A 5,769-nucleotide genomic window follows, 5' to 3' on the forward strand; every position below is an offset into this window, starting at 1 on the left:
GATTTACTTTTGTTCCTTATAAATTTCATTTTTATATATATATATATATATATATATATATATATATATATTCAAATGTTTGTTTTAGAACTTCTGTTGTAAAATCTTTTCATTTACACCAGAAGTGAAGATACAAATGGACTAAAAAAACCTGATTAAACTTCAACCACACGCTGATCACTAATCTGGCCAGGTGTGGGATTGGATTCCATTCTTAACATATCCATATCATCCTGAATTGGACCAACTATTAATCGGGACAAATATATTGGTAATTACGCATCCATTGCTAGTTTTAAGGGTGTCCACGAGCCAAGTTCGAATATATAAATAAAAATATTTTTTATATATAATTTTTTATTTTTATAAAATATTTTCTTTTTAAATCAAGTTTGAGTCAAGTCGAACTCGAGTTCAAGATTCAAGCTCGAATCTTATACTACATTGACGAACTAAATTCAAACTTTATACTATTCGACTCAACTCAACTCGAATCCACCCCTAATTACAGAGACACTGTTATGAGTTTCGATAGATGAAGGTTCAACCATCTGATTATTAATGGGATATATCTTATTAAGGTTCGATTTTGAATGAACCTACATCATCAAGGAGTTCATTGGCAACCTTAATTACCACATGGAATAGCCAATAGGATGGGTCTATGGAGTCCATTAAAACAGATACTGCACTTGATTTTGGTGGAGGTGATAAAAGTCAAATTTGATTTTATGATGTCAAACTTGTATATACTTTACCTTTTATTTGTGTATCTTCTTATACTAATGATATATAATGCTAATTTTCAAATTCATCACAGGCTTTATATCCAACTTAAACTAATAAACAATATTTATTGTGAGCAAAATAAGCAACAAAAAAATGCACATTTTAGATGTTATAACATTTAACAAAAGAAGCAATTTCTCTTCGTTTTTGGCTTACAAAACTATTCAATTCCTCAAACATCATAATTCAGATTTACCAAGTGATACTCCATATGTTTATTTGTCCTTTCTAACTATTGCGTTCTAAACAGAAATACCAGAAATGACACCCAGTCTCCACACGGTTTTGGTTTGGACGCATGGAATGCTCTTCATAACTTTTGTCCTTTACCCACACCGACAATCAAAATGAAGATGGATGGGAAACCTATACTAATTCTTTCCCTACCTTTTCTTTCAAACCAAACACAACCTCATTTCATCCTAATTCTTAATGAAAAAAATCTCTCAACTTTTTCTCTGTTATATATCCAATTTGATTAACCTTTTTTGTGTAAAGAGAAGATATTTATCAAGGTTTTTAAAATCGGACTGGACAGGGAACCATTCTGGGGACTGCGGGTCAAACGTCCGATCATCCGATTTGAATAGATGGCTCGTTTGGACAAGAAATAATAATAATAATAAAAAATTGAAAATGGCCAAAAGCCGTTATCTAAGTCGACCATTCGACTATTCAGGTTATCGATTTACTGGCCAAATCAACAAATTTTAGCCAAAAACGGTTTTGGGGTGAAACAAAACTAGTCAAATGAACGATTCCTGATTTTTCCAGTCCAAACGTCTGGTTTATTAACCACAATGGAGAAAAAACAACTACTTGGATGACTTATAGTGATCGTCTATTTTTTGAACACTTATAGTGATCGTCTGTTTTTTGAACCCAAAACTAGTTTCGTATTGACGATGATCAAAGAACAAATCCTTGAAATGATCATCGAGCTTATTATAGTAATAGATATACAAGCGGGGACCCGTGCGATGCACGGGAAAATGAAATGCAATTTTTGATAAATTATTATAATTTATTTAGGTTCATATTATTTGATAATTTGAAGTAATAATCATCCTAAGTTTTACTAATTTTTGGAATTTAATAGTTATTTTTACAAAGTTGTACTAATTTCATCTATTTTATGGAAATTAGTGGTTATTTTTCCTAAAGTTCTACTAATTTCTGGTAATTTCTATTAGATAATAATTTATGATAATTCTTGGTAAATAAAATATTTTATGGAAATTAGGGCTAAGTTCTACTAATTTCTATTATACTAATTTATGAGAATTCTTGGTCAATATATACTTATTTTTTTATACTTACTATATGATAGTTTATTGGTCAATTAGTGGAAATTAGTTCTATTTTACAATTTCTACTAATTTCTGGGGATTTCTATTATGTACTAATTTCTTGGTAAATATATACTAATGTATTATATTTATTATATGAGACCTTGCATTACAGAAAGCATCTCTGCCTTTATGAAGCTTTTAGCACCTATAACAAAAATAAAATAACAAGTGTCTGAATGACAGTTTATATTTTCTAAACTCCTTGTTTATGGAAAACAAGAATGTGTAACCTACACCTTCAACAATGATATAAAAGTAATAAATGATTAAGATGATTATGAGATTTGGTCTAATAAGGAACCAATAGACTTTTTCATGCTTCTCTAGAAAATCATTTTCGCCTTAGGATACAGGGCATGTTACCTATATAACATTTGACACGTTTATGTAAAAATAGTTGAACTACATAGTTACCGGGTCGGTAAGAAGCCCCTTGCGCATGTACTCAAAGGTTCTTTTAGTCACTAACATCAAATTTTCATACTTTATTCTGTGTAGGACATTCTCAAGAGGTGTCATTTGCAAAACCTATCCTAGTCTGCCACCTAGGGTTAGAGTTTGGCTTGGGTTTAACCGGTCAGCCCATTCTCCAATTATATTCCTACACCTAGCATTGTAAGGGAATTAAGATATATATTTTTACTCACATAGACTACATACAGATTTCAAAAATGAGTGCTTCAATTATTAAAAGCAGAGCATTGCTTGGTATGATAGTAATATCTCAAGGTGTCATCCATAAGTTTGAGTGTCCGCTTTGCACTAAATATCCATAGTTTGTATCTGCATCCATTCCACTCACTTCCCACCCTGGCACAAAGAGAAAGAAAACCGATAACCAGAACCATTTCCGATGCTTGCATAGGTTAGTTATGGAAAAACTTTGGCTGTTGGGGCCAACAGCCTATGCTGTTGAGAGCGTACATTTTGGGGAATACCACGTTATCATGGAAATGGGTAAATTAGTAATTACCCCCTAATTTATTTTAACCAAAAACAAAGACATGGGCGTAAATAGGTGAATGTGCCCAGCCCAAAAACACTCTCAACAGCATAGGTTGTTGGCCACTTGGCCCCCAACAGCCAAAGTTATCCCAATACCTGGCAATTCTGTTTCACCCACCTTCCAACTGTGTCTGAAGGATCTGAAGAATTCATGGGTCAGGAAGCCACGTGAGACATAAGAGAATAGATGTATTCAATTGTTGTAGGTTTACAATGATGGCATGTTTTGGTCCAAGTCTTCTTCTCTCAAATTGATAGCAAAAAGGGAACAAACTACTGATTTTCTAATCCAAATTTCATATTTGTGGTAGAAAATCACTTCAAGCAATTACATATATAGTGGGCGAGGTTGATATGAGGAAGTAATGGTCATTCAGATGTGGAACTTAAGAGTGGAGAGAACAAATCAAAAACACTCTCAGAATCTTTTTATTTTTTTTTTTTTTGTTAATGAATAACCTGGCTGGATAGAGAAAGGTAGTAAAACTATGAATGGAAGCTTAAGAGAAAAAATCTAAATGAAAATAAAAAAAAAAGGGAGAGACAACAAGACTTTAAAGCTAAGAAACCTAGAAAATTCACTCACATTCATAATCCACAAAGTAATAGTTATGTCCTGTAGAAGCTCCTGCTCAGCACTCATCCAAGAGATTGGACAGGTTATTCTCATTTGATTGTGGCTGAAAAGTTGTCCCTTTGCCATTGAATGAACCAAATTTAATTTGGTGATCTGTATTGATTTTTCCTCTTGCTGCATATACAACAATAGGACAAGATAAGAATAAAGATGTAATGGATTAACAATGAATCTTAGATTTTCTATGCACTGATGTGTTTATTATTCTAATTATAATCATGTTTATGATAAAAAAGGAATATATTTCCTACAAGTAAAATTGAATTAAACGTTATTTCCTTCAACGGATTCCTTTCTTCACTCTAAACAATATGCAATAATAACATGCATATCCAATGTCATGTAAACAAGTAGAGAAAGAAAACTTTCTTAGTTGAAATAAGAAAAATATAAGAACTAAATACATGAAGTATGCACTGGGAGAAGAAACTAGGAAATTTAAAACCCTCCAATTAAATGCGTTTTGTTTGGATGAAGATAAACAGGACATGCCGGCTAGAAAAAGAAATAGAATATACCCTTTCACAAAGCAACTAATATTATATAGTATAGCTAAAGATCCATTTTATTATTGAATTTTCCTTCTAAAGTGACAAAATAAAAGAACTGGGAAGATGAAGTACCTTGTTGCTTTGATATCACCCTCGAGAGTCCCCTGTTTTGTAGCCGCTGTCGAAGTTAGTAAATCACCATCATGCAGTGGATTCAGCATATCCCGTAACAACAACGTTAAGCAGAGTCGGCAGCAATGCTATCTTATGGTTGGTTGTAGAGACGTGGATAGAGGGTTACCAAATAGTGTAAATCTTCTTTTGAATATTGTGCTGGAACTTCTATATTGGCCAATGAGTAAGTGGATGATCCAGCGGAGCTCTGTAGAGCAAGCCCCATCATAATGTCACAGGTCATAGATTCTTGCAGACAGAGAAACTGGGGGTACTCCATCCCCCAAACCTGGTGATATGGGATCTGATCCCAAATCTCTGCTCTAACAAGCCAGAGAACTTTCCACCTGAAGGCTATTTCCGTACTTCAATGTCATCGCTATAAGAAAAATGTACATTTGGGATGTGGGATATCTCGTTTACTAATGGATATGTCAGATCAGTACAACCAACTATTATCAAACTTTGAAGCTGCGAGGGAAGTTCTTGTTCAGGCAGCCGTGAGAGGCAAGGAGCATTCCGTATTTCCAGTGATTCCAGAGAAGTGAGTCTGTGCATAGGTGGTAGGGCCTCAAGACTATCGAGATTAAGAAGGCGCAGTTGTACAAGAGAGGTGGGCAGTGACCACTCAAGATTATTGAGGCAAGGAGCATTCCGTATTTCCAGTGATTCCAGTAAGTCTGTGCATAGATGGTAGGACCTTGAGATTATTGAGATTAAGAAGGCGCAGTTGTATAAGAGAGGTGGGAAGTAACCACTCCTCATCTGGAAAGGAAATAAGATCGTTATTGTCAACTTTTGAAGAGATGTAAGCTTGTGAAACCCAACATACTTGGGCAACATCTGTTTCATCCAAATTCTCCAATCCTGATATGGAAATGTATTTTGCCCAAATGTTCTTGGCGCAGAATTTTAAAGCTTCAATTCCATTCTGCCTTCCAATTCTGCAATTATAGTAGGTGTTGATCTTGAGAAGTTGAATGTTGCTGCTGTTGCTTATGTTTATAGGTAACTCCAAGATTCGAGGTTGAATGCAAGGCAAATCCCGTTCCTCAAGCAACAGAAATTGTAATTGGTAGAGGCCACAAATAGAATCTGGTAACTTTGGAACTTTTGTAAAGGAGAGGTCCAGGTACCGTAGAAGTTTCAAGTTCCCAACGGAATCTGGCAACCCACCCCGAGTCAAGTCTATATATCGCAAGGACAAAACACGTAAGCATGCCCATGAATCCAAATTATCAAAGGCTGGCCAATGGCGTGGCATTCTTACATATTTGTATGATAGAAGAAATGTGTGTAGACTCTTAGCTTTGTACAAGGC

Source organism: Nelumbo nucifera, chromosome 2, assembly GCF_055504915.1.
Source record: "Nelumbo nucifera cultivar China Antique chromosome 2, China Antique-T2T, whole genome shotgun sequence".
Classification (NCBI taxonomy): Eukaryota; Viridiplantae; Streptophyta; class Magnoliopsida; order Proteales; family Nelumbonaceae; genus Nelumbo; species Nelumbo nucifera.